The 13,464-nt window shown below is 37.1% G+C and overlaps 1 long non-coding RNA gene across 1 annotated transcript in view; it reads left to right on the plus strand.

Annotated features, from left to right (window-relative positions):
- Positions 1–13,464, plus strand: part of LOC135418883 (uncharacterized) — a 47,627-nt gene that overhangs the window by 9,511 nt on the left and 24,652 nt on the right. Inside the window, exon 2 of the long non-coding RNA XR_010432714.1 lies at positions 440–607. This is a non-coding gene — a long non-coding RNA (uncharacterized LOC135418883). The remainder of the gene's footprint in view (positions 1–439; positions 608–13,464) is intronic.

Below are 13,464 nucleotides of genomic sequence, written 5' to 3' on the forward strand. Positions count from 1 at the left end.
AATTTGTTATCCTCTTAATCAGCATTTTTTTTCCTTTTTTATAGATAATAATTTGTTTTTCAATCTCTTTCTTCCTGATTTATTAGTGAATTATGATATTCCCTATACTCTTGAAAGATTAGGATATGTCATGGAGTTACCTGTGGCCTATGCAGGCTCTCTGTGAACCAGATACTGTACAATAATAGCTACAGTATAAGAGTATGTGACTAGGCATTGTTTTTTCCATTTGTTGGAGAAATGCAGGATGTTCAATATAACAATAAGTCACTTCAGAATGACTTTAATTTGTATCCCAGGAAAAGAATAAATGCAATAGTAAGATAATGAAATGAAATGTCCTGATAAAATTATTTTTTTTAGGATGTTAAATATTTGCACTAGGAATGTTAATGTTTCTCATTTGACTTTGTTCTCATTAATTTTTTAATTCTTGTAGATACTGTTGTACAGTGTTGACCTGCTGCTCTCCCTAATACACCTCAGGACATCATGGGCCTCTTGGTCACAAGGACACACTGCCGGCTTATGCACAGCTTATTGTCCATGAGGACCCCCAAGTCCTTCTCCATGGAACTGCTTTCTGGCACCTTTTTTGTATGAGGTGGTAAGTTTTTACCATTCTAAAACTGTCTAGAAATGAAGGGGAAGGGAGGGGGAGGAATTACTTATTTTACTGATCCTTTTCTTTCTCTTAATTTGTCTGACATAGAATAATATGAACTCATGTAGTTTGTATGTCTCTCCTCTGCTTCTCTCTGGGAAAAAAATGTATTGAATTTCTGTTTCCATACCAGTGTTGCGACAAGATCTCTGTTGTCCTCTTCCCCCCTCAACTTTCCAATATCTGTTAATTTTTTTTTCATTTGGCAGATACTCTTCAAATTAGCACAGTGCTTTTAACAGTTCCATTAGGTAGGCTTCTTGACCACTCAGATGTAAAAATCTTAGAGGTATCTGCTGGCTGGAGATTAAATATTAACCACAACCTAGAAATTCATAACTCACCTCATTAATCCATTTGAAACCATCTGTCATAAAAAGATGCAATATGTGACATCACTTTTTACCCCCCTTTGGCATCTGCCAATTAATTTTTAATTTCAGAGAAATGTGAGAAATGTGTTGTTAAATTCAGTAATTTTGTGACCATACTTTTGTCAGTTTAGATATCTTGGCTGATAATTATTAGAATTGCTTCCATTAAAGGAGGCTCCATTTGAAATCTTTTCTATATGGCAGTAAACAATTCTTCCCTTGGTGTCATCTTTTCTTGTTGGGACAAACTGTTCTGAACAGCAGTAGGCACAAAGCTGCTGACCCTAGGATATACTTTTGAGGGGAAAAAAAAGAGCAAAACAAAGCCAGCCCACAAAACTGTGCAAAATGTGTTCAGATTCCCACAGTGCTATGGAGTGGGTATGGAATGAAATATCTTAAATACACAGGGACATGCCCATGCATGTTGTGGTCCATTTCTATAGGCATGGAATGAATGAAGAGAGCAGTAAGAGTTGTGAACCTTCCCCAACAGACATGGTGAGAGGAAGACTGAGTACTGAAGCACATCCTGTAGTATTAGGGAGAGTAAATCTGTATGCATCACTAGGACATCTTGCTTTTACAGACTGAATGCCAGCCTCTATTGAACTGTGGTCAGAAATTCAACAGATGAGACTTTCATCTGTTGTTACCTGTGGTGGTGTTATGAAGATGTAGAATACTTAACTCTCCAAGACTTAGTTTTACATTGATGGGAATAACTGCTGTAAGAGAAAGCACTGGTACACCATTACGGCTGCTAGAGATCAGTACACAGGTGTAGCTTCCCTGATGAAAACCTTGCAATGAACTGTTTTTTTTTCCTGAGGTGTTAATTGAAGCTTAGCAATAAAATAAGACCAGATTAACGGTGAATAGTGCAAACTCTCACAGAGACCCGTATCCACTTCGTAAAATGTTACTAGTCTAAACAGCTTCTTTGGTTTTTGTTTTCCATTGCACCAGATTAATATCCTTATTTCATTTCACCAAACAGAAATAAGTAACAAAAAAATGCAGGCTAAATTGTTTCTTTTCAGCCAATGAATACTCATGTGCTTATCAGCCAAGCAGAATATTACCTATTAACGTGAATATTGCTTCTTGACTTAGTTTTGCATATGACTGTCTACTTTTTTTTTTTTTTTTTTTTATTGAAACAGCCAGGAAGAGTGAGTCTTCTGAAGTACATTTCAGAGAGATTACTTTATAAATTAATTTAACACAGTTGTCCAAAATTTGTTAAGAATTCTGAGATGGATGTCTCTGATGAAATATTCAGGAGAGATTTGGTTGTTCTGTGCAGTTCTCTACTAGTCATTACTGTGTGGTAGCTCTATAGAGACATAAAATATACAATATGTGAGAGTTTCTTGTAGCACTTCAGCTTCAATAGTCTTTCTCTGGAGCTTATTTCACAGCAACTTGTGCAGAATAAATACAAATAAATACCTACTCCTGTGTTTGCTTAGCCAATTCATATAAGCATGAATGAAAAATGATAATTCTTCTGCAGTTTACTGCACTTGTGAGGGGCACTTTTTTCTATAGTAATTATTTCATTTTTTTGTCTCTCTAGGATTTTAAAGTATCAGTGCAGTAGCTTGTACACATGAGCAAGATGATATACAATGCACACTGAATAATTCTAGGCAAATAAATATTCAGTTGTCTTTGGCAGGAAGATGTATTTGAGAGGAAAAGCACTTAGTGTAAGCTGAAGTGACCACAGGTAATGCAGTTACATGGATGTGCCAGTTACCTGTTGTCCTGTTGGCACTTAAAGCTTACGTTTTCTGTTACAATTCCAGGATAATTATGCAGATTCCTGGTATGAATGGACTTGGTCAGTCCCCAAACAGAGTGTGTTTGCAGTTGAAATCAAATGCAGTCAGTCCTCTTGGAATCTGTTAATTATGGTGGACACTGAAGGCATGGAGAGAAGTGTGTAGATAAATTGTATATCTGCCTTCAACTCGGATCTATAATGGTAATTACACATGGAAATGCATGAAGCAGAATGTTTAATTTTTCTTGTTATGACTCAAGCCTCACTCTGGACTTGTGCTAAAGACTGTTTTGTATGAGCTATCTGCAAGTGGGTGTCTGGTTATTTGGGCTGGGAAGGCTAAATGAAACCATTCCTTTGGGTGAAGTTGGTTGTACAAGCTTGTGTGTCTTAGTTGTACTGGTCTGGTAATCTAGCTAAGATCAGGAAGATTTTAGGCCTATTGAATTAAAACAGAATATTTTAATTGGGCAGGACCTATAACGATGATCTGGTCCAAATGCCTGACCAGTTCAGGACTGGCCAAGGGTCAAAGCATGTTTTTAAGGACATTGCCCAAACTCTTAGATGCTGACAGGCTTGTGGCATCAACCGCCTCTCTAGGAAGTCTGTTCTAGTGCATGACCACTCTCTCAGTAAAAAAATGCTTCTTAATGTTCAGTCTAAACCTTCCCTGGCACAATTTTCAACCATTCTCGTGTGTCCTACCACTGGATACCAGGGAGAAGAGATCAGCACCTCCCTTTCCACTTCTTCTCCCCAGGAAGCTGTAGAGGGCAGTGAGTGACCCCTCAGCCTTCTTTTCTCCAAAGCTGACAAGCCCAAAGTCCTTCACTTCTCCTCACAGGATGTTCCTGCCCTTTCACCAGCTTTGTTGCCCTCCTCTGAATGCACTTGAGTGCCCTCACATAATGAAATGGTGGGGCCCAGAACTGTACACAGCACTCCAGGTGAGGACCTGCTTCACTACCTGATGACTTCATAGTCAGAAAGTCTGTCCTTTCAACCAGCCTGAACCTCTCTTATTTCAGTTTATCCCCTCTCACTCTCCTGCTATGCAACAGTGGGAAGGGCCTGGCTCTGCCTCCATAATCTGCTTGCAGACGCTGGCAGGTGGCCAGTCAACTGGAACGTATGTAAGATAGGTTTGAAGCACTGTTTGTTTCACCTGTGTCCCTGTTGAATGTTGCATAATAGGATGTGAAACAGCCTTTAGATTCAACAAGATGTACTTAAGCATCCCTGAGTATTTTTTATTTTTAAATCCCAAGCTTTCATAAATTTGGATTTTATGGGAGAAATAAGTATGCAATATTTTCTTCCAAAACCGGCTTTTAAAGCTCTTGTGGGTGTGTGAAAGAAATGAAAAAGAAATAGGGGAAAAAAATCAAACCACACCAAACAAAAAAACAAAACAAAAAGTAAAAAAGCAAGTTTTTATTTTTCTTGGATTTGTAATTCCATTCACGCTAATGTTCAGTCTGATGTGAAGTGTGCACAAGAGAATGTTGGTGAAACTCCTCTCATAACAGAGGTATTAATGTGTTCACAATCAATGAAGTCTTAATGTTTCCCTTTCACATTGGGTGTACCTGAATAGAAGGCTGAGATTTTAAAATTAGGATCTCAAGTATGGCAAAGTAATGATTTCTGTGTATTTCTTTGAATTTTAACTCTCGAGATCTGTTTGTTTCTCAGTAAAAAATGTACAGTGAAATAAGGAATAACACTTATTCCGGGGCTGAAATTTTTATATCTTTGGTGATAAAGAATGGTATTGAATTAGAATGGTACAAATTAATTTATGTCACACACCAGTGGCTGACTTCTTACATCTATTACTAGTGAATTGCAATTGTTTAAATCAGCACTGGGTGTGGTAACATGAATTTTTGAATTTATTTAATAAATTCAATATCTGCTGGGAGGCAGTTCTAATAAAGCCTCTTAAAACAAGATAGAAGACAAAGGAAGAAAATTCTAGGAGTTCTTGTTCAGCTAGCATCAATGGGGACCTTGTTTAAATAAAGAGGGGAAACTGGTTCAAAGATCAAACACAAAGGTGTATCATTTTTCATGAATGTTTGTATTTACTGGTTGGCTATAAGACCACCTGGGCTCTGGCCCATTTGAGAATTGTATTGGTAGGAAATGAATAACTGGGAGTCAGATTTCACAGGATATTCTGAGTTGGAAGGGACCCCCAAGGATCATCAAGTCCAGCTCTCAGGTGAAAGGCCCATGTGAGGATCAAAACTGTGACCTTGGCATTATGAGCACCAGGCTCTAACCAACTGAGCTAATCTCAATTAATTTAAGTGGTCTGACATTTACATTTCAGATAACTGATTCCTGGGTTTGTGGGGGTTTTGACTTCCTCTTCTGGTCGATTGCCCTTTCATTTTTAACTTTTAAATTCTCGTAAGTTCTTGTGTTGTCTAATAAAACTGGCAATGGGAGCATGTTACTGTAAGGAGCACAAATTACTTCTCAGTAAATGAGTGTTGAAGCTGTTTCTCTAGCTAAATAATAAGAACTTCAATGTGTGTAAACAATATTAAGTAACACCAAATGTTAGCTTTTTCTTTATTTGCAAGTAACAGATTAGTTTTTCAGCACAGCACTTGTACTTTGAACAACTTCTTATTCTTCTAAAACTCTGGTAACTTTCTCAGCAGGAGTTAAGAGACCAAATGACAGCTATAATCAGTTCAATAAAGTGCTGTGAGGGGTTATTTAGTTCTCTGGCTTCTGCTTTCTGCACATTTTTTTTTGAGATTTTCCCTGTGTTTTACTCAGAGCACATTTCAGTTTGCTTTGCTTGTTGTGGTTCCTGGTTAAAGCTGATGATCTTGTTTAACATTACTTTGCTAGACTATTAAGCAATGCCATGATATACTAGAGTCTTTGCTTTAAAATCCAGTAGCTAAATTTACTTAACAAAACTAGCTTCCATAAAAGTTAATGGAATTAAAACAGAGCTGTGACTTGACTTTCGTATTTTAGCACTGAAAATAATTTATTCGCTTGCTTGTTCTAGCTCACAACTGAGCTGAGAACTCTGAGCTACGGGACAAATAATTTGTGTGAGAAGTTCAATAGAGGTGGTCATGGAGACTACAGAGACAATGTTTGTTTTGAGAAATTTTTCTGCCTTCCTTCCAAAAAATGGAGTAATATGTTACTTAAAATCCCCCCTAAGCTACAGATAAAGATTCCTGTGTTGTCTGAATGATAACGACCAGCGCTACCTGACAGTATGCAGTTGCCCAGGAGTTTTGCTTCTTTCTGAACCCCTGCAGTGGCCTTGCAAACAAAATCCTACCTCCTGCTATATTTATTTATTGAATCATCCCTCTGATTTTAGCACTATATGCATTCTTCCTTATGTGGATTCTGTTTGTATTTCTGGTTTTGGGGCTCCTTAAGCTTTATCTTAGACAAAAAAAAACCAGCTGGTTTCCGTTAGTCTTACGGTGTGAATGGAATACTTGGTTCTCTCATCTTAAAAAGGGAGATTCCCTTTTTACTACTGTCATTAACCATTAGATGTTAATTTTCTGACAGTGTAACACATTTTTATCTTAACAGAGGTGTTAAAGTTCATCACTATCAGCTGAATTTTTTCACTTGTAAAAATAAGTAACCCAGTTGGATGAATTCGATATACAGCAATACATTAACTACACAAAGTTATGAAAGAGTGGGAAAGAAAAATAGTGACATATATAAGCCTCCCTCCTATATATTTTAATGTAGATTTGAGTCTTAGACTTAAAGCTTACCCTGCAACAGAATCTTGCTGGTTTGCTGCTCCCAAAAGAAGGAAATGATCTGTGCACTGTGACCATGTTTACTGGGAACACTTAAGCAAGTGCAGTGAATACAGTAGTCTGAACATTTTTGAGTTCAGTGGAAAACCCTAATGATTCACCATATAAAAAAAGATGAACAAATTGTTTCCACACAGGAGATGTAGGTTTTCAAGGGCACAGCAGGAGTCTCACTGTCCCCACCTACAAACTCAAATGTTCTCACGTGTCACTGCGTACACAGCACAGGATGGCCCATCTTTGGTTATTTGATCTGTACACATAAGTATATACATTGTATGTACACATCCAAAGACTGGAGCAATACAAATACAGAAGATATGCAACAAACAGCCCCCATCCTCTTAATTATTTCAGTGGAAGTAATGGGGGGTAGAAGATGCTCTCACTTCTTAGCATCTGGGCTTAGACCAGGATGGTGATTGTTCAGATGTCCTTGAATGGAGGTTTTCCTTCCAGTCTTCAGCTGGCTGCAATTATGTTTCTATCATCTTTCTTTTTAATATGTGCTGATTTTTTTAAAAATCTTACTAAATATGAAAGCAGAGGCAAGGAAAAACATCTGCTGTAGAAAATATTCTGAATTGCAGTTTAGAGAGCTTATGAATACTGTAGGCTTAACACTTGTACAAAACTGTGTGGGTGGCACACTGTCAAGTGCAGACAGCATGGTGGGAGATCCCAGTATGGAAATCTTTTTTCAGTGGTAGTGAAAAGATCAAAGAAAAATTATTTGGAGGGAAAAGGCTTGATTTGGAGGGAGAAAATAGCGTGTTGGACACAAATTAAATTATTGTATGGATTTGGACAGATATGACATGATTAAAAATCCATGTAGTTAATCCACCAAGTCATTATAGAGCTCATTACCATCATGTGGGAAAATTCCTGCTGAGAACTATGGGCTGATTTACAAGATTATTATTAACCTATGGATTTCAGGTAATTGGCCTTTTATTTCTAAAACCTAAATTTCTCATGTTATTCAGTGAATCAGGAAGGATTTAAAAATTCAGCTGTAGTTTTTCACTGGTGAAACTGTGTGTTTTCTTATGCTGTTGTTTTTTTCAGCTCTTTCATTAATGCTTCTACCTGGCTTTAATGTTGCTATGTCTACCAGCTGGGTCTGTAGCTAATGCTCAGGAAATATTAACACAAAGTGAGAAATGGATGGTTGGCCTGAACAAAATAAATATTGTGGGCTCTGACAGAATGTAAGAGATTGTACTTGTTACCAGAACACTCTTCTGATTTCCAATATAAATGCCAGCTAATATGTGTGTTCCAAGGACCCGACTGCCAAATATGTTGGATTTGGAAAAGAAATTTTCCTGCTTGTTCCTGTGTGCTGAGCCTGCCTGTCATTATCTCGCTTAGCTTTTTTTCCCCCAACAATTGTGCATTTTACGTAAGTGCAAAAGAGAAGCCATTTAAAAGGCTTTTTGTGTACAAGATGCTCTACAGGCAACTCACCTGCTGGAAATGAAATGATTCGTGACAATTTTCTCCCCTAAATACAAAATTTATTCCACAAAAGCCATGATTGTGGAGATAGTGATGCATTAGTTATAGTGAATAAAAAAGCATGATTTTGTATATGGTTTAAAACAAGCCAAGCAATTTCTAATAAAAATAATTTTTTTTACAGCGGGGCAGAAAATTCTCTTCCCTTTCACTATTTAAATACCCTCTTTCTCACAATGAAATTTCGACCCTCAAAAATATTAATGAACTTATGTTATGAAAAAATGCAGTCAGGAAAATTGAAACATATAATTCAAATTACTTTGAAATACTGAATTTATTTCTTATCTTCTTTTTATATTCTAAGATCATATGTGCAGATATAAAAAGAAATTCTAACCAAAAGTAGTATTTTCTGTGTTCTGAAAAAGCAACATAAGCTATTTAGATATTCATATATATTTTTTGATTTCTCTTAAACAAGAAATCTGTTAAAGTGTTTCTTTTTCACAAAATGTTTTGGCTGTAAAAATGCCACATTTTTAATTGAAAATATTTAGTCAAACGATTCTCATCTACCTACAGACTTCACCCTTATATTCATTTCTGATCCAACCAATACTGGATTTTTCTACTTCAGTTTAATTTAAAAAAAAAAGACAATATAGGATATTTGCCGTATTTTAAATTATTTCAATAAACTGAGCAGGTCCACTGTTTTATTGATCTTTGCAGCAATTTAGTCACCCAAATATGGTAACGAAAACTTCTATAAGAGCTTTCACATTAGCACTGTGCTGAATTATCTTGGACAGACTGTGGCTATGCTGAATACAGAAAATGCTAGTGCTTGGCATATTCAAAGTAATTTAGGGGTGAGAATGCAATCTTCTCTGTAACAGAGAGCAGGGCTCCCCCTGCACACTATAATTTTGCTCATGTCAGTAAATGCCCTCATGAATAGCTAAATAGACACTTAAAATTGTACTGGCAGATGTGTCTCCAGGTCAGCAACTTCCGTGCTCAATGTACCTTGTCAGACGCATCAGCAAACAGTCGGGATTACTGAGCAACAGGGGGATGTGACCTAATGTAACTGCTCGCGGGGCGTTGGATCTCTGCAGACTCCTGCTGTTGCTCATGGAGACAGGTCAGATCTCCCAGGTATCACATTTGAGGCACAACCTTGGGGACTGAGAATTCCTCACTCTACAAACCTGCATTTTTCTGTCAACTGGAGAAAGTGAAGGGTGATCTGGTAGAGATAGGACCCCAGAGGTGAGAGAATAAATATACCTATATAGATTACCAGGCATTCTGCAGCAGGAGACAGTGAGAGCCTTGGGGGCCTTGTCAGTAGGTCACAGGGGAGCAGGACCATGTGTCAGTCCCACGTATGTAAGATACAGTCTGATTGCAGTAAACAGGCAACTTATGCAGTACAGGAGCAGCTTCTCTGGGCATTCTCTGTAGCTGTTTTCTAGATGAGCTACCGCTGCATCTCTTATCTGAGACATTGGATGGGTCCTGGAGACCTTTGACATGTGCTATAAGACAACCCTTTTGCTCATGATACTGCCTGAAGTTTAACCATGGCTTCGTTTCTTCTGGGTAACTACTGGGATTACTAGTTTAGTTTTCAGATCCGTCCTCGTGGAATCAAAGCCAGAATTACAGCTGTATTCTTTTTGTGTATTGCATACTATGTGCTATGACCTTCAACAAACCTACATACAGAAGGCCACCCACAACTTAGCTCTAAAGGATCTGTTGTTCTGCTACAGGAGAAATTTCTGCCAGTTTAATTCATAAAGCCCATCAGCTGTCATAATTTTTTCCACACTTGTTTTTAAAATTATGGTGCTTCTAGAAAAGTGAAGCTTTCAGACTCTTGCTTAAGCATTCACTTGAGAAACAGCACTTAAGCATTTTGTAGGGGATTGGTTGTGTGAAGTTGGACAAGAAAGTGTCAAACATACCAAATGTGTTCTGCTTTAGAAATTTTTATGTTTCTGAGGCACAGTGCTCGGCTTATGTGGCAATGCTGGGTTCTTCTGGCTGTCTCCTCCAGGCACACTATGCCATGCGAATGCCATGCTGGTTGTGACAAGGAGATGACTTCTTCAAGTAGTGTTTCAGTGTCTTTGTGGAAGAACAGAAGTTATTGTAGGTCAGCAATTTGTCAGGCTCCATTGGCTGTATTTTCAGTAGGTTCTCTTCAAAATAGACTAGACTGGTATAAGATCTTAAGGGTTCCCAGGCAGACTGATGTCAAGTTTTCTGCCAAAGAATAATATTTAATGAAAGTTTTGCTGTTTCACACCATAACATGGCTAGTGTTTTGTAGGTGTGATGAATCCTGATCTTCAAATGGATTAAATTTGTCTCATGGACACCATGGATCAGGATGTGTTCCTTCTGGCTTAGAATTAAAATACTAGGGAGAGGATTTCATGTAAATCCTCACTTAAGGGTGTTAAAGATTAAAGTGAGTTTTGATTAGCATAAATCTCTCAGTTTCTGTTCCCTGGCCCCTCACAGCTGCCTATAGGTGCCTTCTTTTAAGAAACAGCAAAAGGAGATTTTATTAGTTCATCAGAACTTGTTGGGACAGCCCACTGTGAAAAGCAAATCTGACATGACTTTAGGCTATATGGTTCCTTGAGGACGTAATCAGAATCATTGTGCATTTGTTAAGTGTCTAGGAAAGTCCTGTAATGACTAAATCTTGTAAAATAATTCTAATCTTTCTTTAAAGATTCTGATCTTTCCCAACTCAGATAATCCTTTCTAGCTGTTCTTAAGTTGAAGTTCATTATTTTTGAAGTTAATGCAAATTCAAGTATCCAAATAATAACTGTCATTCAGTGCTTCTGTAAAACTCAATAGAAGGTGCAAGCATCCAGTGCTCTTTAAAATTAAATTGTGCTTCATTAGAATTGGTAGCTAAAATGTAATGCCTTTACTTGAACCATGAATCTAAGCTGGATGTTTAAATGGACCTGGACACCAGCTGTCCATGTGGCATTTGTGCTTTAAAATTTTGACCTCACAGCCAAAACCACAGCTCTGAAAATGTAGAGAGTTTTTCTCAAGTGGGAGAACAACCTACTTAATTAAATATCTAAAAGTGGGCTTCCATAAGATTTCAGAGCTTTGGTACAACATTGGATCAGTATGAAAACAACATGTCATGGTTTATGGTTAATGATACTGGAATGTTAAAGAACATTATTTTCCTACCCCACAGTGAGGTGTAGTATAGTCATGGAGATCTTACGGTGAGGTAATACAATGCATGGTTGTTTTAAATGAGCATTTATTCCTGACTTAAGACACCAAGGGTATACAGACAAATATGTACACACACACACAAAAGGTAGTTGCTACTACTTGCAGAAGCCTCAAATTTTAGTTTTAATTATAGACTAAAATTGAGTAATTACTTTTCTTTTATTCTGATCAAACCCAGCATCTCCATATCAGTTTATATATGCTAATATGTATATATTAGATGTATCTATTTGATGAAAAAAGTAAGACTTCAGGACTTTTAGCTGGCCTAAATTATATTCCTAATGTGGGTTTTGACCTTTCTGATGTATTTAAAGTTCCCTCTCCACTTTTCACTTATACTACTTAGAACATTCTTTATGTATGTTGCTAGTGAAGCTCTGATAACAGTGGTAAGTGAAATCATTGATAGATTTGTGACTTTTTTTGGCAGTTTTTATTCTAGGGAACTGAGATTAAAACCTCTTGGCTGTAAAACTGTCCCAGGTACTCTTCTCTTCAACTCTTGATCCTCAAAATGGGCTTATGTTTACTATTAGTGTTAATGCTGCTGCTTCTTCTAAGCATAAATAAGAATCTTATTAAAATCATAATCAGAATTTTTATTCCCTTCATGGAGAGGATTTTTGAGGAGCTCCATCCATTGTCTTAAAGAGAGTGTTATACATCCCAAATACAATTATATTTTAGGATCAGGTACTTTAGTCTGTGATGGCTTAGACTGAAGACAACACTCCTCCTTAGTTATAAAATTTTTCTGAGATTATCAGGGGATCCTGTGCCCTTTGACCAGTGCTGGGAGCCTTACTGTTGCTTCTTCTGTGGAGAAAGGATCAGGTCAAAGCCACTGTAGCTTAGTACTAATGTTGGACAACTTGGCTGTTAATTACATTTAACTTCTCACAGTGACTTTGATGATAATAATCAAGGCTTTTAAGACATGCCAACCTACTATAATATTACTTTAGCTCTGATGACTGCTATGGTTATGAAAAAAAAAGAAAAAACACATTTCAGGCTCATAAAAGTGGAAGAGAAAGTGTCTTTTTCCTTGGAGTTCTGGCTTTTCAAATGATTTTGAGAACAGGTGTGCACTGTAAAGAATTCTGTTTTAACTGGTTCTTAACATTAAGGGTTGTATTTTTTTAAAAATTATATTTCCTTCTCCATAAGACATTTTAACAACACCAAATGATTTTTAAAAGTAATAATTTTAGGCTGTGTCGTTATGGATGGGTGTATGGATGAATATCTGTCATTGCATATGACAGGCACCTACTCTTATAGAGCTGTCAGGCTTGTGCTTTTAGTGTTATTGTATCCAGGAAAAACTGCAGTTTTTAGGAGAGTTCTTCCAGTAGAAGGCAGAAGAGAAGGGACTAAAGATCTTTTTCAGCAAAGCTAAGGTTTCATATTACAGACTACTAAATAACTGTATGCATAAAGTACTGGACACAATTTGGATTGTTAATTTTTGGACAGGAATATTGAAGTACTGAAAGTCTTGATGTTCCCATAGGCATGGCATCTGGTTTTCTAATGTGTTGTGGTTTTTGCACTCATTTGTGAAAATGTTATAAAAAATCTGTGGTGGTTACTGTTGATAGCTGCTCTGTGACAGAGCCTGTACAAAGTGTAGGGAAAAGAAGAAGCACTTACCTTGTTGTTTAGTTACCATGTATTATCATTATTGCCTTATTTCCTTATTTTGGCAATACTGGGAACATTGTTACTGTAGGATTATTTAAACAGAAAGTAATTCTTAAGTAGGAATTTATGTTTGGATTGTGATGCAAATCACCTTACAACTGAATGTTGGATATCAGCAGCTACATCCCGGGCACTACAGTTTCCTGTCAACTGTATAAATTCTCACGTTTAGGTGACATACTGTAGTTTAATGACTGCACGTGAGTAGCTCTCATGTTTTGACAAGGGAGAGAGGACAACAGACTACTCGAATCACATCTGCTTTTTCATTTTCAAGGCAAAAGTCAGTAGGGAAAGATATCTAAATTATGTAGAATACTGTTCTGGTCCTGA

This window comes from Pseudopipra pipra, chromosome 9, assembly GCF_036250125.1.
Source record: "Pseudopipra pipra isolate bDixPip1 chromosome 9, bDixPip1.hap1, whole genome shotgun sequence".
NCBI lineage: Eukaryota > Metazoa > Chordata > Aves > Passeriformes > Pipridae > Pseudopipra > Pseudopipra pipra.